The 21,359-nt window shown below is 36.4% G+C and overlaps 1 protein-coding gene across 1 annotated transcript in view; it reads left to right on the forward strand.

The window, feature by feature from the left end:
* LOC101890266 (AF4/FMR2 family member lilli) overlaps positions 1-21,359 on the forward strand; it is a 126,444-nt gene that overhangs the window by 37,133 nt on the left and 67,952 nt on the right. Inside the window, exon 3 of the mRNA XM_059125937.1 lies at positions 822-1,003. The gene's annotated coding sequence lies outside the window, so the exon portion shown is untranslated. The remainder of the gene's footprint in view (positions 1-821; positions 1,004-21,359) is intronic.

Consider the following 21,359-nt stretch of genomic DNA (forward strand, 5'->3'; position numbering starts at 1 on the left):
GAGTCGGTCGCCTAGTAAAAATTGATTGCAGAATGACAGGAAAAGACTACGTAAAGATTTTGAGTGAAAATATCGAAGAAAGTGCACGAGAAATGCAATTGGGATCGTTTATTTTTCAGCAGGATAACGATCCTAAACATACTAGCCGAACGGCAAAACAATTTTTTCAAGAAAAATCTATGGAAGTTATGGAATGGCCCCCTTCAGAGCCCAGATCTTAACCCCATCGAACATCTATGGGCCATTTTAGATACCAAAATACCGATGGAATCGCGAACAAACGTTACAACATTCTGGGAAGCAATGCTAAGAGAATGGAAAAAAATTCCGAGTAACACTTTAAAAAATTTGGTCCGAAGTATGCCAAAACGGCTTAAAGCAGTGATAGACAACAAAGGTCGAGCGACAAAGTACTAAATAATATTAAAATATATTTTTATTAAAACATAAAATGAATTTGCACTTTATTTTGTCTAACTCTAATACGAGGTGAAATTATGTTTTTTTCTGTTTCTGAATGAACTACCAAAAATCGTTTTATATTTTTTATATACTATACACTATGACTTAAATAAATGTGGTTTAATTTGAATTTATAAAAAAACCAAAAAAAATTTTTTCATGTACTAAAATATTTTTTCGTCTTTTGCACTTTATTTTGTCCGATAGTTTAGATTAAACTAATGTAAAAATTATGTTCATATTTCTATGAACATCGCATAAACTCAAATAAAGTATGCCTTAAGCAGTAAATTTTATACCAACATTGAATGATTCCGTCAATTATTTTGTGATTACTTTCTTGTATTTTTTTCTTTCAGATTTTTTTTCAACGTGTATGCCAGTGATTAAAAAAAAATACATATAGAAATCATTCATTATTTTCAATCGTAAAAAAAGTGGAAAGAATCATTGGGTCTGTGCATGTGTTCTACATTGACTTGACCAAAGCTACATTTGCATCTGGACGCCTATTGTTTTTTTTTTTCTTTTTGAAAGCTCGGTGAGTAACACAAAGCCATTATTGAACAACAAATATGTGTATGTATGTATGTATAGCAAACTAAAAAAAAAATGCAAAATGGTAGGAAGTAGAGACAAGTGTATCGGCTTAATAAATATTGTCATCGGAAAAAAAACCAAAATAGAGCGGACATGTTGCTGCCTCTTCCACACTTTAAGCAATTTTCGGATTAAGATTTCTTGGAACCGCTGCATTTTAGATATCTTGTGTCTTCGGTAATATTACAGATAACAATATGAGGATGTTTTTGGTAGAATATGTTGACCCTTAAGTGAGTCAACAAGGGGCCTTCTTTGAAACTATACTATGGTTAAAACAACGGAATCGTAGCATTGGGAAATATTCTACAAATTTATTTGTCGTAAGATTCCACTATGGGTCCCAGACGACAATAAAAGTCTAAATCTTATCCCAACGCCAGTAATTTTTATATCCTCAGCCATATGGCTAGAGAGGGTATACAGGGTGAAATAAAAAAAAAAACTGCAACAAAGTCAAACACCATAATTTATACTTTTTTTTAAATTTTATTGAATGAAACCAAAAAAAAGGCGGAAATAGCATGAAATTTCAAAATGTTCACCTTTGGCACGAATTATGGCCTTCAAACGGCCAATTAAACTGTCACACGCTGCCCGAATGTTGCTCTGCGGTATTTTTGACCATTCCCGGTGAAGTGCTTGCTTAAGGTGATCAACGCTTTGGCAATTTTTTAGTGTCAACCTAGCTTTCCAAAAAAAAAAAAAAAACACTCCAGACACAATAGTCCAACGGATTGGTATCCGGAGATTTTGGTGGCCATTGTGAGCTGGAAATGAAGCGAGGAACCTCATTTTGTAACAATTCTTGGGTGGTGGCGCGTGCTGAGTCCAATGTTGCTGAGTCCTGTTGGAATGTCCAAGGTCTGCGGCCAAAATGTTTGCGTGTCCAAGGCTTTAATACACTCTCCAGTATATTTTCGCCATAATATTCGGCATTTATTCTGATGCCACGGTCGAATAATACGAGCGGAGAGCTACCATCGGCTATTATGGCGGCCACACCATCATCATGGCCGGCGCTTGAGTTCTGGTGGCCAGCCGAAGGTGTACATTTTCAGCTGACCTCTTTGGCAAGTAAACACAATCCACGATCATTTTGTATGTTTACAAACTGCTGGACAATGAATGTCTTCTCATCGGAGACGGAGAATGCCAAATTCGGCAGTTCACCACTTTCGGCCAAGCGAGGCAACTCTTTAGCTCTTTTGAGTCTATTTTCTTTCTGTTGCGGCGGTGTATGTTCTTGCATTTTTTCGAATTTCAATGGCTTTACCCCGAGCTCATTTTTCAGTATTTGCCGGAATGGAATATTGCGATATATGTTCAGCTGACGAGCCATTTTTCGGCCACTGCGACGCGGGTTTCGATCAAGTCGCTTCTTTAATTTTCGAATCATTTCTGCTGGTTTCTTCCGTCCACTTTCTTGACGTCGGGCTACGCCACGCCACCAGTATCATGGTAACGGTAACGAGCGATTTTCACTCAAGATTTATTCACATTTAAATGCTGAAATGCTCTAACGATAGCCACTTGTGCTGTTCCAGCCAAATATAAAGATATCACCCGATCACGCTTGAATTCCATCACGAATCACGGGACAGTTCTCACTAAAATGCTTTTGTACACTTGTAAACAATATCACTGGAATAATTGTAACAACTGTCGGACGAGTGGGATTAGAAAATGACAGCAGTCTGAAGTTGGTTGCAGTCTTTGCATCTTACCCTGTATATCGCTTCAATTTTCCCATTTCCCAACAGAGTTTTGGATTCTAAGGCCAACATTTTGAAGGTCTTCATTGTGGCCTTGGTCAATTAGGACCCCAATAATTTGAGTTATATTTCGCAACACTTAATATGGAGCTTTGAAATTTTATGCAGAGCCTAGGATTACTTCAAAAATCAATGTCCGTCAAGATAAATTTGAATTTAATTAGCAAAGACAAAAACCAAGGTGATTTTTTTCTCCGGTTCGCAAATGGTTAATAAAGAGAGAGAGAGCGAAAGATAGAGAGAGAGGGAGTAGTAAACCAGAGAAAAATTAAAGGTAAATTAAGTTATATTATATTTTTTATCAAATTTCATAATTTTCCGTACAAATTTCCAAATTTACAATGAAATCGCTAATTAAAAACATAATTAAAATTTACGTTGAAAAAGTTTGAAACCCTTAACTCTACATTTAAACCGAAAATAAAATATTTAAAAATGAAGCGGTGTTGAGGCTGGGCGCAAATGAAAGGTCTCGAGGAGTACTTTTCGCATATATATATGGACCTTATAGTTAGGGAAATTGCAGATGAAAGGGTCCACAGAACAGAAACTAAAAATGAGCGATAATTCTTCAGAAAATTATCGAACCGAACCGGAGAAAAAAATCACCTTGGTTTGTGTCTTTGCTAATTAAATTTAAATATATCTTGACGGACATCAAAAATCATTGGTTTAAAAATTGGCCATGTCATCGGTAAACCTCAATTTCATGAATTTTTTTTCACAGTTTTCCTCATATTTCCAATAAAATTTCAAAATCTCAATCAGTTTTTGTTATCTGCAATATTGGACCGGTAACTCTATATATATAAAATGCCCGACTTCCATTGAATCTTATTTCGAAATTTTCCAAAAGTGTGGGAGAGGGGGGGAATTCCCCCCCCTTTTTTGGTGTCACTTTGCGGTGTCAAAACGTATCTTCTATTTTTATACCCTCCACCATACTATGGAGGGTATATTAATTTTGTCATTCCGTTTGTAACTGCTCGAAATACTCATGTCAGACCCAACAAAGTATATATATTCTTGATCAGCGTAAAATTCTAAGACGACTTAGCCATGTCCATCTGTCTGTCTGTCCGTCTGTCTGTCTGTTGTAATCACGCTATTTTTCAAACAAATTGAGATAGAAGGCTAAATTTTTGCAGACATGTATATTTTGCCAGTAGGCAGGTTAAATTCGTAAATGGGCCATGTAGGTCCACGTTTTCATATAGCCCCCATATAACGGTACCCCCCCGATATTCGGTATTTTGATGATTTTAGCGACATTATTTAACGGAATCATTCCAAATTTGGTATTTGAAGTTCGTAATAGATACTGCAGCATAAAACAGAAAATGGGCCATGTAGGTCTACGTCTTCGTATAGCCCCCATATAACGGTACCCCCCGATATTCGGTATTTTGATGATTTTAGCGACATTTTTTACCGCAATCGTTTCAAATTTGGGATTTGAAGTTCGTTATGGATACTACATCCTAAGTCGAAAAATGAGCCATGTAGATCCACGTTTTCATAATGCACCCATATAACGGTACCCCCCGATATTCGGTATTTTGATGATTTTACCGACATTTTTTACCGCAATCGTTTCAAATTTGGCATTTGAAGTTCGTAATGGATACTACAGCCTAAGACAGAAAATTATCTGTGCAGGTCCACGTCTTCGTATAGCCCCCATATACCGTACCCCCCGATATTCGGTATTTTGAGGATTTTAGCGACATTATTTAACGGAATCGTTCCAAATTTGGTATTTGAAGTTCGTAATAGATACTGCAGCATAAAACAGAAAAAGGGCCATGTAGGCCTACGTCTTCGTATAGCCGACATATACCGTACCCCCCGATATTCGGTATTTTGATGATTTTAGCGACATTATTTTCCGGGATTGTTTCAAATTTCGCATGTGAAGTTTGTAATGGATACTTCAGCCCATACCAGAAAATTGTCTGTACAGGTTCACGTCTTCGTATAGCCCTCATATAACGGTACCCCCCCCCCCTATATTCGGTATATTGACGATTTAAGCTATATTACAAACAGATTTTTCTTCAAGTTTCGCATTTAAATATTGTGATAACTTATGACAAAAGTCGCCTATGCAGGTCCACGTCATCGTATAGGCATTCGGTATTTTTAATATTTTAAGAGAATTTTTAACGGATTTTATTTTTTTGAAAATTGCCAAATTTGTACCAAATGGTGGAGGGTATTAAAAGTTCGGTCCGGCTTTCTTAAAAACAAGTATAAAAGTATCGGTCGGTTTTGCCGACAGATGTATGCCCTCAGCCAATGTTCGATTATTTAAAAATATTTTGACTTCTGTTATGAATTTTCAAACTCTTGACCCTCTCTGGAGTGGGTTTGGAAAGAATGGGTCAATATTGTCCATTTCATATTGGACCAAAATAAATAAAAATCGAACATTTATATCCAATTAATGGGAATTCTTAAATTCAATATTCATCTCAGGATTCTGGTTGAGAGACATGTATTTAGATATAGCTTTTTATGAGCTTCATGGCTATTCAAAATTTTGAGCGCTTGTGAGGGAGGTACCAGAAGGAGCGGCGGACCGATATTGTCAATTTTCGCACCAGACCTAGCACTGACGCAGATAGTATTATTTGCAAAGTTGGAGCAAAATCGGATTATCGTTTCTCTTTCTGTGCAAAAAATATATTTTATTGAAAATTTCGACCATTTGTGGGGGAGGTACCAGAAGGAGTGAACCGATATATTCCATCTTAACACCAGACCTTGGTTAAAATATAAAAATTGGGATGTGTTAAATTTGAAGACAATCGGAATCTTACATCACATTTTGTGAGAGTTGTAATTATTCAAAATTTTGACTATTTTTGGGGGAGGTACTTCATGGAGTGGACCGATATTGTCCATTTTCACACCTGACCTCGCACTGACGCAAATATTAGGATGTGCAAAGTCGGATCAAAATCGGATTATCCTTTCACTTTCTGTGCAAAAAAAAATATTTTTTTTTTGAAAATTTCGACCTTTTGTTGGGGAGGCACCAGAAGGAGTGGACCGATATTGCCCATCTCCGAACATCGATGTAAGTTTGACAAAAATATTACGATGTATCAAGTTTGCACCAAATCGAATACTCCCTTTGAGAGTTATCGTGTGCACCAGCCAGACAGACGGACATCGCTAGATCGACTCCAAATATTCTGAAACGGATTTGGTCCAAAGAGACCTGGGGTCTAAAACCGTTATTTCGACTTGGCACTTTTAGCCATATGGCTGAAGGCATAAAAAAACCAAATTCGCCGAAAAAATACATTTCCTTCAAAAACTAATTCCTAGTGGAAATTTGCAATTTTCTTTTTTTGCATCTTTGTATGTGTCTGTGTGTGTATGTGTGTGTGTATTCCAATTATTACAAAATGCATTTACTTATGTACCCAATTTGCAATACATAAACTTCAAATGCAACATTCATTGTATATAGGAATATACATATATATATATATATATATATATATATATATATATATATATATATATATATATATATATAAATGTGTAGGTTTATATATATCATCATATGCGTGTGTGTATGTGTGTGTGTGAGCAATTGTATTTGTATACACTCTAAACTATATCTAACAAATAATGCCTGCAACTAAAATCCTATACATTTTGCAACAAACACAGATGCATGCATACACACACAATCATATATATATGTGTATGAGTGCATACAAACACATATAACATGTTTTGATGTCTGTATTGTATAACCAAAAATTTCTCTATTTGCGATGGGGTGAGGGAGGGAGGGGGTGGGGTGTGATATAGCCTGACAGGAATTCCCATACATAAATACATACAAACACACACACACACACACACTAACATATATGTCCCAGGCGTCTGTATATCCTGTGCCTTGGAATTGCCAAACATCTGTACACAGCTGCATTCACAACGAAAGGAGTCTGTATCCGAAAAATGCTGTTGTTGTTGTTGCAGTTGTGGCTGCACTTTGAATGCACTCTCTCTCTAACCGTGCTCCGGCTGGCGGTTGCATTCATCCATCCGTATCCAGCCATGGATGGCCTGGTGTTCTAGGGACAACGGTGTCGTATTGTGAATATCTATCTACAGCACCTATCTATCTATCGTCGTCGTCATCATCATGGTCGCTACAACTAACTGGCTAACGAGCTTTGGGAGGATGCAGTTCGTTGGCTGCTGATGTTGTCTGACTGACTGCCGGCCCTGATGATGTCGTCGTTGTTGTCAGTTCCAATGCGGATGCTATTGTTGTTGTTTTTGTTGTTAAGTTAACCTCCATTGTATTAGTATAGAGCTGTGGAAAGCTTTTCGAAACCATTTCTAAACAAATTGAGTTGTTGTTGTTGCTGAATTTGTTTTTATTTTTGGAATTTGTTCAATATGCGCCTCCCCTCACCCACGGCATCCAATCCCCCTTTATATATATATTAAGTTTATATATATTAAGTTTGTCATTCCGTTTGTAACACTTCTTGATCATCATAAAATTCTATGTCCGTCTGTGTGAAAATCACTTTAGCTTCCGAACGTATGGAAGTAGATTGATAACATTTTACTCAAATGTATATTATGTCTGCAGGACTTTTCGCATTGAAAATGGGCCATGTTTGTCCAAGTTTTCGTACAGCCCCCCCCCATATAACGGTACCTCCCGATATTCGGTATTTCGATGATTTTAGCGACATTATTCATCGGAATTGATTCAAATTTGGCACTTGAAGTTGAAAATGGATACTACAGCCTGAGGCAGAAAATTGTCTGTGTAGGTCCAAGTCTTCGTACAGCCCCCCCATATAACGGTACCTCCCGATATTCGGCATTTTGATGATTTTAGCGGCATTATTCATCGGAATTGTTTAAAATTTGGTACTTGAAGTTGGAAATGGATACTACAGCCTGAGGCAGAAAATTGTCTGTGTAGGTCCACGTCTTCGTATAGCCCCCATATAACGGTACCTCCCGATATTCGGTATTTCGATGATTTTAGCGACATTATTTACCGGAATTGTTTAAAATTTGGTATTTGAAGTTCGTAATGGATACTACAGCCTATGACAGAAAATTGTCTGTGCCGGTCCACGTCTTCGTATAGCCCCCATATAACGGTACCTCCCGATATTCGGTATTTTGATGATTTTAGCGAAATTATTCATCGGAATTGATTCAAATTTGGTACATGAAGTTGAAAATGGATACTACAGCCTATGACAGAAAATTGTCTGTGCCGGTCCACGTCTTCGTATAGCCCCCATATAACGGTACCTCCCGATATTCGGTATTTTGATGATTTTAGCGGCATTATTCATCGGAATTGATTCAAATTTGGTACTTAAAGTTGGAAATGGATACTACAGCCTGAGGCAGAAAATTGTCTGTGTAGGTCCACGTCTTCGTATAGCCCCCATATAACGGTACCTCCCGATATTCGGTATTTCGATGATTTTAGCGACATTATTCACCTATTTTTTTTTTTCAAGTTACGCATTTGAACATTGTAATGCCTTATGATAAAATTTACCTATGCAGGTCTATGTCGTCGTATGGACCCTAATATAATAGATACATTCGGTATTTATAAGATTTTAACAAATTTTTTAAAGGATTTTATTGTTTTTAAGAATTGCCAAATTCATTCCAAATGGTGGAGGGTATTCAAAGTTTGGCCCGGCCGGACTTACAGCTTTTTTACTTGTTTAATTTTTGGGGAGCATATCAAAAGATGAACGGAAATTGCAGGTTAACGTTTTTGTCTACTAATTGTATAGGTTTCCAACCAGAGGCAAAAACTCCCATAATTCGTGATTTTTTGGAGAACATGTCAAAGGAAGAAAGATACTAGATCGAATTTCATTATAGGTCTCCAAAGAAAATAAATCTCTAATTCTACAACATAGCAAGAAAATATGTGTTTCAAATTTTGAAAAAAAAAGAAACGAAAATATTTCCCATATTTTTAATGGGTGTTTCTTCGTTTTTTTTTTTTCAATTCCATGCATGAAAGTTGCATAAAATTTCGTCTACGACGAAATTTGCCAAAGTTGAAAATATTCTACACCAAATTCCACTATAAATCTCAGAATATTCTGCACATCTAGGTTTAATAGATATTGAGAAAATCGCGTTCGACATTTTTAATTAAATTTCATTTAATTATGTGTTAACGTTTTTGTCTGCTAATTTTATAGGTTTCCAAAGATACTAGATCAAATTTCACTATAAGTCGCCATAGAAAAGGAATCTGTATACCCACTATATACAGGGTGAGATAAAAAAATGCAACAAACTCAAACGCCATAGTTTTTACATTTTTTTTTGTCTTAACTCTAGTTTAGTAAAAACTCTTCAATTTTTTCGAAATTTTGTTTCCAGTGATAGGTATTTTTACCTTGATCCCGGGAAACTATTTTTTTCTTGGGGGACGGACCGGGGACCCCAAATTTTTGACCCCAAACTCGGGGTTCAGGACCCCGACTAGACCCGGATCCAATTACCCAATACATACAGTATAGGTATCGTTAGAAATCCAACAAGTGGTCACATGATGGGGTAAGTGGTCAAGGTTCGGAAGTTATAGTCAAATTATCGATTTTTTGGACCCATATGTTTTATAAAACCCCCAAAAAGTCCAAAGAGGGCCCACTATGGGGGTCGACAAAATTGATGACAATTTATAGCTGATACACGCAGAGAAAAAATATTTGTCGCTTTTGTTGGAACAATCATGTATGTTTTTGTTCCAGCAATTCATTTGTTTTCTACAAACATTGCAACTGCAAATCCAAAAACACAATCTTTGCTCCAAACATAAAAAACAAAAACAACTTTCCTAATTCCGAAGTATTGTAAAAATCGTTAACAATACCGATAGTTAGACTCGTCATAATTTAGAATGTTTACAAAAAATATTGTCATTAATAAGAGGTTTTTTGGTGTTTGAAATTGCTTTTTTTTCAGGAGATATACATTTTTTATTTTCTTATCTCCCTCCCGTTAACTCGCTCAGTATTTACTCTATTTGAAGTTGCATTCTTTGTCGTGCTCTCTTTTTTGTGTTTAACAGCCGGTGAAATTTTTTGTGTCTTCTCCGAAATCAGTTTTTGTTCGGGATTTGAAGAAGGTGGTTCAAAACAAAAAATAGACATGAGTGACTTCAAACTTTTAAAAACAACATTCCAAAACAAAAATGAATTTGTTGCAGTGTTATTTGATGGAATTAATGATTATAAATTGTTTGCAAATGAAGGTAATATACAAATGTGAAAAGTTTAAACAAAAAAGTATTTCAAATCATAAAAGTTTGACATCATTAAATAAAGTGAATTCTTTAAATATTTTACAACTGTTGGTGTATTGTATGTGAAAAAATGTAACAACAAAGACAGCATAGTAGGCATTGTGCATTTTTTGTTTTGTTTTGCTCGCGTGTTTTTTTTTTTTTTTTTTGTGAAGCGTGGTGGTTGGTTGTTGAAATAAAGAACAAAACAAACAAACAACGTTACTCTCTCTTCCCTTTTCTTGTAGTGTCATCAAATTTGTTAGAAACAGAAAACCACCAGCTTTCTGCGTCGAAAACCCTGCGTGTAAATTAGATTTTAAATTCAACCCAATATGTTTTGCAATACCGGCAAAGTTTAAATCAAAGAAACCACTGCTTTTGAATCTGGGTGTGAGTTGTTTTGAATAGCTGAAACAAAAAAGTTGGTTGAAGAAGAAAATTAAGTGGTAAGTATTTCAGTCATTTATGATTATTGATCAATATTTCTCACACATTTTCATTTTTAGATGATAATTCAGCATCAAATTCGACCGCAGACATCGAATCGCAATTATCCGGGTCAAATAGGTCACAAAAACCCGTTTTTCAAAATACATCGTCCGAAATTTACCAAACGCTTAATGATGACGATTTATGCTTAAGTCATAATAGTTCAGTTGACAGACATGTTTATCCTAGTATTCCTACAACAGAGGTATATTGAAAAACTTAGGAATCTTGAAAACCTTTTGATTTTCTTTTGGTATAGGAAATTAAACAATTGGCTGAAATACGGCATTTAATGAAATATAATACCCTGGAAAACAAAGACAGAACAAATATTGCAAAAATTATTATATCACATATCTTGAGAGGAAACCCAAATAGACGGTAAAATAACATTAATTTACTATCTAGTTACCTTCACTGATTTTTGTTTCTATTTCACAGTATTTACAAAGAGGATTTTTTAAAACTTTCACAATCTATTATAGAAGTGTTCCCATCAGAAGTAATTGAAACTTACTACCTACCTTTCACTAAGGAAAATTATTTGACTCCTATGGTTAATTGTTCACATTTGTAGCATAAACGATATGGTTTTATTGTGTATTCAAAGGCTTTTAACGCATGGGTTCGATGCTCACTACCATGCTTTCAGAATAGAATATGAAAATGAATTCATTTCGGTTAATGTATTGTCATTGGAATCAAGTTACACGGCATATATTTGCACATCCAAAGAAGACTTATTTTTTAAACTAATTATAATTTGTTCAGTATTATTTGTAATTTTTAAGAATATAAGAATATGAAATAAATTCTTTTTCGAAATGACATATTATATTTTATTAAAATAATGCACGTTAAAAAGGTATGGTATAAAATCTTTTATAATTTTATTTTCTAACATTCCAACCTATGGGTGTTATAAATTCTAACAATATTCATTTTCCATTATGCCAAAAGTGCAAAAATAAATATTGTTACTTCCGACCAGAACTATTGTAAGTTTTTATAATAGCCATTCTCAATTTTGACCAAAACTATGGCTAATGGCAAAAATAAATATTGTGACTTTTGACAAAAACTATTATAAATTTTACAATATTCGTTTTTCATTTTGATCTAAACTATTGTGATTTGCAAAAATAAGTATTGTTACTTGCGACCAAAACTATTATAGACCAGTGCGACAATAACAATAGTTGGACTGACAATACTACATAATGAATCCAACAATACCTTTACAATACATATTTTACTCTTCGAATATTGTTGGAACAAACATATTTTCTTCTCTGCGTGTACTCTCACCTTTCCAAAATGCTACAATTTATGCTAATACCTTTTCTGAGTCCCCGGGACCGTCCCCCAAGAAAAAAATAGTTTCCCGGAATCAGGGTAAAAATACCTACCTCTGGAAAAAATTTCGAAAAAATCAAAGAGTTTTTACTAAACTAAAGTTGTTCAATTTTTTTCAATTTTATTGAATGAAAGCAAAAAATATCGGAAATAGCATCAAACTTTAGAATAAGTTTAGATTTGTTCCGAATTGGTCACCTTTGGCACAAATTATGGCCTTCAAACGGCCAATGAAACTGCAACACGCTGCCCGAATGTTGCTCTGCGGTATTTTGGCCCATTCCCGGCGAAGCGCTTGCTTCAGATGATTGACACTCTGGTATTTTTTAGTGCCAACCTTGCTTTTCAAAATACTCCAGACACAGAATAGGATTGGTATCCGGAGATTTTGGTGGCCATTGTGCGCTGGAAATGAAGCGAGTCACCTCATTTTGTAACCATTCTTGGGTGGTGGCGCGTGCTGAATGCGATGGTGCTGAGTCCTGTTGGAATGTCCAAGGTCGGCGGCCAAAATGTTTGCATGCCCAAGACTTTAATACACCCTCCAGAATATTTTCGCGATAATATTCGGCATTTATTCTGATGCCACGGTCGAATAATACGAGCGGAGATCGACTATCGGCTGCTGTGGCGGCCCACACCATCACCATGGCCGGCGCTTGAGTTCTGGTGGCCGGCCAACTGAAGGTGCACATTTTCAGCTGACCTCTTTGGCAAGTAAACGCGATATTTTTTTTGTTTACCAACTGCGGGACAACGAATGTTTTCTCATCGGAGACGGAGAAAACCAAATTCGGCAGTTGACCACTTTCTGCCAAGCGAGGCAACTCTTTAGCTCTTTTGGGTCTATTTTCTTTCTCTTGCAGTGTAAGTTCTTGCACATTTTGGAATTTCAATGGCTTTACGCCGAGCTCATTTTTCAATATTTGCCGAATGGAATATTGCGATATGTTAAGTTCACAAGCCATTTTTCGGCCACTGCGACGTGGGTTTCGATCAAGTCGCTTTTTTACTTTTCACACCATTTCTGCTGATGTTGCTGTTTTCCTCCGTCCAATTCCTTGACGTCGGGCTACGATACCAGTATCACGGTTACGGTAACGAGCGATGATACGAGACACAAAAGATTTATTCACATTAAAATGCTGGAATGCTCTAATGATAGCCACTTGTGGTTCTCCAGCCAAATACAAAAGAAATCACCCGATCACGCTTGAATTCCATCACGAATAACTTTTTTGTCGGGAAAATTCTCACCAAAATGCTTTTGTACGCTTGTAAACAATATAATGAGCTGTCACTGGAATAAAGTTTAACAGCTGTCGGACGAGTGACTTGGAAATTACAACAGTCTGAAGTTGGTTGCAGTTTTATCATCTCACCCTGTAAATAAATATTTTTTAATTTTTATATTTTTTTTTTTTTTTTTTTGAAAATTTCTACAATTTGTGGGGCAGGTAGCAGAAGGTGTGGGCCGCCTGATCTTGTGGAATATTGGAATGTACCAACTTTGAAAGAAGTCGGATACACATTTCGCGTTTTATGAGCTTCATGGCTATTCAAATGTTGACCCGTCTGTGGGAGTGCTCCGTACTTCATACTAGTTTTCACATTTTATGAGAGTTACTACTCTTCGGAATGTTAACCCTTTGAGAGAAATGTTCGTAATGGAGTGGCCCGATATTTCGCACCTGATTGGGATTTACAAGTTTTGAACAAAATTGGATGACCCTTTCTTCTTCGATTAGGCAAATTATTTTCTACGTAAGTTTTGATCTCTTGTGAAGCGGTGCTATTGCCCATCTCCGAAAAATCTTTCTCGTCCGAAACAAGAATCGCTGTAAATTGTTTTTAGGTTGGTATTTTTGTGAATTGAAAGATTGTCATCCAACCCCCACAAAAAAAAGCAACAATATTTTCCCGTTTGATTAGAAAATTCAAACGCAACACCGCCATAAGTATTTCGAACCACACGCACACATACATAGTCACACACACACACACACAGACACACCTACAGTTACAATTAACAACAGCAACCAGCCAGAGCACCCTATTGCTTCGTCGGCTACTACCACTTCCTGGGCAATGAACGGTTTTCGTAGACAATTTGTTGTTGTTTTTGTTGTTGCCGATGCAGTTGTTGTGTAGAGCTTTATAATAAATATATATATGTATGTATGTATGTATGTTGCTATATATATAGAAAGGCGGCTTACATATCCTCCCTACATACAAACATCATCATCTGTATCTATATAAGAATTTGAATGTTCACACACTTACACACACACACATCCGACCACCATGAACAACCCCTACATACCTCCCTAGCTAGTCACCCAGCCAAACAAGAGCACCTCTCCAATGCCTGTTAAAATCTATTGGAAAGGCTTGATGACACAGCTTCCGTTGTACCACAACAGCAATTTGGCTGGTTGCAATTACCACCTACAAAAACACATACACACAGACACTCACACACACCCACACGCAAAATTGCCAGGCCACCAAGGCAAAGAGAACGGCGGATGGAAGGATGGAGGGGATTTGTACTTGTGTATTTAAACTTTTCAGTTGCATTTTCGCAAGCAATACAATCCTGCATTCATTTTTGCATTCTAGGGTGGTAGCGGTGGGGACGATCAATGGCCATGCCACCACTCTTCCTCTGGTGGGTGGTTGTTAGGTCGGTCTGTCTGTCAGCCTCAAACCTGCAAATCCCGACTGGGTTTTCTTCACCAAACAGGCATACAATACAGCTGCACTTGACTAGCTATGTTGGATGTCGAACCACCCTCCAACACTTCCTCACCAAACCACACAATCTCTCCCTCTCTTCCTCTCTCTCTCTCTCCCATCTTTGCAATTTAAGCCTTCATTTTTTGTGCAATAATGATGTGTTGACCATGCTTTGTTGTTGCATTTTTTAAAGTCGTTCTCAACATTCTTTAATGCAATTTCGCCGGTGTTGTTGTTGTCATTGGTGTAATTTCTTAAAAAAAAAAACAAATATTTCGAATGAAAAAAAATGAAACCAGTAGACCTGTTTTTATACATCTCTATCAATTAAAGCATGATGAGCAGGGCTACCAACAAAATTTCAAGAAAAATCGTCAATTTTTCGGAGAAAAATCGGCATTGCATTTTTAAAGATCGTCAAAAAATGTAAAGAACAGAATGCATTAAAAAATAAATAAAATAGCAGCTAAGGTCGAACTTTTAATACCATCTACCACTTGGAAGGAACATGAAAAGTTTCAAAAAAAACTTCCGGAAACTACCACTTAAATGAAAACTGTTACATGGAGACTATACGAAGACGTAGACCTGCATACGAGATTTTTTGTCATAGGCTGCAGCACCCATTACGAACTTCAAATACCAAATTTGAAAGAATTCCGGTAAATAATGTCGCACAAATCATAAAAATACCGAGTATCGGAAGGTACTGTCATATTTGGGCTATACGAAGACGTGGACCTGCATGGAAAATTTTTTGATTAAGATTGTAGTACCCATTAAGATTTTCCAATACGAAATTTGAAACGATTCCGGTAAATAATGTCACTAAAATCATGAAAATACCGAATATCGGAAGGTACTGTCATATTTGGGCTATACGAAAACGTGGACCAGCATAGAAAAATTTTTGATTAAGGTTGTAGTACCAATTAAGATTTTCCAATACGAAATTTGAAACGATTCCGGTAAATAATGTCACTAAAATCATGAAAATACCAAATATCGAGAACTACTGTTATATGGGGGCTATACGAAGACGTGGACCAGCATAGAAAAATTTTTGATTAAGGTTGTAGTACCCATTAAGATTTTCCAATATGAAATTTGAAACGATTCCGGTAAATAATATAAATAATGTCACTAAAATCCTGAAAATACGGATTATCGGGAGGTACCGTTATATGGGGGCTGTACGAAGACGTGGACATCCACAGACAATTTTCTAATATAGGCTGTAGCAACCATTACGAACTTCAAATACGTAATTTAAAATAATTCCGTTAAATAATGTCGCTAAAATCATGAAATGCCGAATATCGGGAGCTACAGTTATACAGAAGACGTGGACCTGCATACAAAAATCTTTGCTATAGGTTGTAGTACCCATTAAGATCTTCCAATACGGAATTTGAAATGATTCCGGTAAATAATGTTGCTGAAATCGTCAAAAGAACGACTATAGGGAAGCACCGTTATATGGGGCTATAAGAAGACGTGGACCTCCATACGATTTTTTTCTATAGGTTGCAGTAACCATTAAGATCTCCCAATAAGAAATCTTAAATGATTCCGGTAAATAATGTCGCTAAAATCATGAAAATGCTGAATATCGGGATGTATCGTTATATGGGGGCTATACGAAAACGTGGTCCCCATATAACGATACCGCGGGAGGTGTTGTTTGATGGGGCTATACCACGACAAGGAGCTGCAGTTCTCATTGCGAATATCAGATACGAAATTTGAAACAATTCGGGTGAATAATGCCGCAGGAAGAGCCATAGAAAAACCAAATTCAGACTGATGTCATTTCTAAGCCACTCGTCCGACAGCTATTAAAATTATTCCAGTGACAGATCATTATATTGTTAACAAGCCTTTCAAAGCATTTTGTTGAGAATTTTCCCGACAAAAAAGTTATTCGTGATGGAATTCAAGCGTGATCGGGTGATTTCTTCATATTTGGCTGGAAGACCACAAGTGGCTATCGTTAGAGCACTCCAGCATTTAAATGTGAATAAATCTTTTTTCGCAGTGGTCGAAAAATGGCTCGTCAGCTGAACATATCGCAATATACCATTCGGTATAAGATTGAAAAATGAGCTCGGGGTAAAGCCATTGATATTCCAAAAAGGTCAAGAACTTACATCGCAATAGAAAGAAAATACTCTCAAAAGAGCTAAAGAGTTGCTTCGCTTGGCCTGGCCGAGAGTGGTGAATTGCCGAATTTGGTTTTCTACGCCTCCGATGAGAAAGCCTTTGTTATCCAGCAGTTTTTAAACAAACAAAATGATCGTTTTACCAAAGAGGTCAGCAGAAAATGTGCACCCTCGGTTGGCCACCAGAATTCAAGCGCCGACCATGGTGATGGTGTGGGCCGTCGCCATAACAGCCGATGGTCGCTCTTCGCTCGTACTAATCGAAAGAGGCATCAGAATAAATGCCGAATATTATGGCGAAAATAATCTGGCGGGTGTATTAAAGCCTTGGACACCCAAACATTTTGGCCGCAGACCTTGGACATTCCAACAGGGCTCAGCGCGCGCCACACAAGAATGTTTTCAAAATGAGGTTCCTCGCTTCATTTCCAGCGCACAATGCCAACCAAAATCTCCGGATACCAATCCTATTCTGTGTCTGGAGTATTTTGAAAAGCAAGGTTGGCACTAAAAAATACCAGAGCGTCGATCACCTCAAGCAAGCGCTTCGCCGAGACTGGGCCAAAATACCGCAGAGCAAAATTCCGGCAGCGTGTGACGTTTTCATTGGCCGTTTGAAGGCCATACTTCGTGCCGAAGGTGACCAATTCGAACAAATCTAAACTTATTTTAAAATTTGCTGCTATTTCCGACATTTTTTTCTTTCATTTAACAAAATTTTTAAAAAAAAATGTAAAAACTATGGCGTTTGACTTTGTTGTCGTTTTTTTTTATCTCACCCTGTATAATAACCTCAAAAATTAGTGTTGCAAAACCGTAAAAAATTTACAATTAAAAATTGCAAGTCAAATTGAAAAAATCGCATGCGATAAAAAATATGACAAAAATTGAAAAAATGTAGCAACTAATATTCACTTTTTATACCCTCCATCATACATAGTATGGAGGGTATATTAAGTTCGTTATTCCATTTGTAACTCATCGAAATAATCATTTTAGACCCAACAAAGTATATATATTCTTGATCAGCGTAAAATTCTAAGACGATTTTGCCCTGTCCGTCCGTCTGTTCGTCTGTTATAATCACGCTACAGTCTAAACGTATTTAAATAGGAAGCTAAAATTTTGCACAGATCTCTCTTTTGTCTGCAAGCAGGTCAAGTTCGAAGATGGGCTATATCAGCCAACGATATCGTGTAGCACCCATATAACGGTACCCCCCGATATTCGGTATTTTGATGATGTTTGTCACATTTCACATTCAATGGAATTGTCTGAAATTCCACACAAGAAGTCCCTTGTGAGCATTTTATCCCCTGAGAGAGAATTGTATATATAGGTCCACAATATCGTATATCCCCCATATAAGGGTACCCCCGATATTCGATTATTAGAAGATTTTACCCACATTTTTTAACAGAATTGTCTGAAAATCCACCCAAGGAGTTACTTTATAGCGGGGACTTTATACCTTGGAAGAGAAATATCTATATAGGTCCACGATATCGTATAACCCCCATATAACGGTAATTCTCGATTTTCGGTATTTTGATGATTTTAGCCACATAATTTTTTAACGGAATTGTCTCAAAATCCTACACAAAGAGTTCTTTGTGAGTACTTTATACCCTGGAAGAAAATTATCTATATAGGTCCACGATATCGTATAGCCCCCATATAACAGTTCCCCACGATATTCGATATTTTGATGATTTTAGCCACATTTTTCAACGGAATTGTCTGAAATTCTACACAAGGAGTTCTTTGTGAGCACTTTGTCCCCAGACATAGATTTGTTTATATAGGTCCACAATATCCCCCCATATATCGGCAACTTTCGATATTAGATATTTTAAAGGTTTTAACAGAATTTTTAACGGATTTTATTATTTTTTTTTTTTTTAATTTTCTAATCCGTTCCAAATGGTGGAGAGTATTCAAAGTTCGGCCCGGTCGAACTTACTGTTTTTTTACTTGTTTGTAGGTAGATTTTTACGCAATTTTCTTAGGTTTCACCCTTTTCTGGCACGAGGTCATTGCAAATTGGTGAAAATTGTCAAAAACCGTCCAGCGGTTCTTGATTTAGAAGCGGAATTAATACATTCATTTAATTTGCATACAGATTGTACCTATTTCGCTACATATGCGATATCTCGGCTATCAGCATCTCTTTAATGGTCAGAAGTAACCTTTTAAGATGTTTGTGATTTTGTCGATTTTTTTCTGTGTTTTTTTTTTTTTTTGGTAAAAGTTATGGTCATTTTTTATCCGCTAAATATTGTCCGATGACCCTCCAAATTGCTAGGATTCTGCCCAGGCCTAATGTCAAACTCCATGCAAAATTCTGCGTCAATTGGTGTGTAATTGTGGCCTGTAGAGCTAAAGCAAAATCACAATTTTTATTTCTGTTTTTAGTCCTTTAATATTTTACGATCATCTGCAAAAACAATAGGCTTCTATTGTGACCCTAACCTCACCTCCATTCTCAATTTTGTGAGGATCGGGCCTGTACAACAAATGTAAACTTATTAATCTAAAATTTGATGCTATTTCCGACATTTTTTGCTTTCATTCAATAAAATTAAAAAAAAAAACAGTAAGGAAAGCTCAAAAGTCGGGCGGGGCCGACTATATGATACCCTACACCACTATGCATATTAAGTAGAGCTCTCGTAAAAGGGTTTATACAGGGCATTTCAGAGCTCTATGAGATATTTGGTACAAAATCAAAATCTATCTAATTCTATCGTGCATTTTACGAACTATAGCTATCTCTGAACCGGGTTTCTCCAAATTTGACGTATTAGCTTCTAGACTGAATTCGGTCTTATGTACGAAAATTCAGGTGATTTGGGCTGATATTGACCATTTAGTGCACATTTAACCCGAAATCGGATGAAGATATATATGGGAGCTATATCCAAATCTGAACCGATTTCGATAAAATTTAAAACAGCTATTCCTGTGCTCCATCTAATACCTGGTACCAAATATCACGGTTGTGGAGTGAATATTACGAATGTAAGGGACTTAAACACTAAATCGGATGAAACATATATATGGTTGCTATATCTATATCTGAACCGATTTTCACTAAATTTGATATACTTGCTTCTAGGCTGAATTTGGTCCGATGTACTAAAATTCAGTCCATTTGGACTTATATCGGCCATTTGGTGCACAATTAACCCGAAATCGGATGAAGATATATATGGGAGCTATATCCAAATCTGAACCGATCTCGATAAAATTACAAACAGCTATTTCTGGGCTGTATCTTATATCTGGTACCAAATATCATTCTTGTGGAGTGCATATTACGAATGTGAGAGGCTTAAACACCAAATCGGATAAAGCATATATATGGGAGCTATAGCTGTTTCTAAACCGATTTTCTCCAAATTTGTTGTATTTGCTTTAAGGCTAATCTCGGTCACATGTGCCAAAATTCGGCCATTTGGCCTGATATTGACCATTTGGTGGTCAATTAACCCGAAATCGGATGAAGATATATATGGGAGCTATATCTAAATCTGAACCGATTTCGATAAAATTTAAAACAGCTATTTCTGTGCTACATCTAATACCTGGTACCAAATATCACGGTTGTGGAGTGCATAGTAGGAATGTGAGGGACTTAAAGATCAAATCGGATGAAAGATATATATGGGAGCTATAGCTATATCTGAACCGATTTTCTCCAAATTTAATATACTTGCTTCTAGTCCGAACTCGGTTGGGTGTGCCAAAATTCAGGTAATTTGGACTGATAGTGGACATTTGGTGCACATTTAACCCGAAATCGAATGAAGATATATATGGGAGCTATATCTAAATATGATCCGATTCTCACCAATTTCAATAGGGTTCGTCCTTGGACCAAAAAATATTGTTTAGAAAATTTCATCTCAATCGGATAATAAATGCGACCTGCATTTTGTTCACAAGAATACATGGACAGACGGACGGACGGACGGACTGACATGCATAAATCGACTCAGACAGTGATTCTACATATGAAGGTTCTCAAAAGTAAGTATGGGTCTATCTCGTTTCCTTCTCCATGTTACAAACAAATGCACAAAGACATAATACCCTTACCACTATGTGGTGTAGGGTATAAAAAGTATGGAGTTTGACTTTGTTGCAGTTTTTTATCTCCCCAGACTGACGAAGGAAGAGGCGTATATATATATATATATATATATATATATATATATATATATATATATATATATATATATATATATATATATATACGGACGGATATATATATATACATTCCCACATTGCTCATTTGCTTATATATGTACATATATGCCAAGAACTACATACGTAAATATGTATATCTGTATGTGCAAAGACAGATAGGTAAATAAAAGATCTTGTATTTTTCAATAATGAGATGTTGTTGCTTTTGTTCCAATTATATGTTGTAAGTCACAT

The sequence above is a fragment of the Musca domestica genome, unplaced genomic scaffold (assembly GCF_030504385.1).
Source record: "Musca domestica strain aabys unplaced genomic scaffold, Musca_domestica.polishedcontigs.V.1.1 36, whole genome shotgun sequence".
Lineage (NCBI taxonomy): Eukaryota > Metazoa > Arthropoda > Insecta > Diptera > Muscidae > Musca > Musca domestica.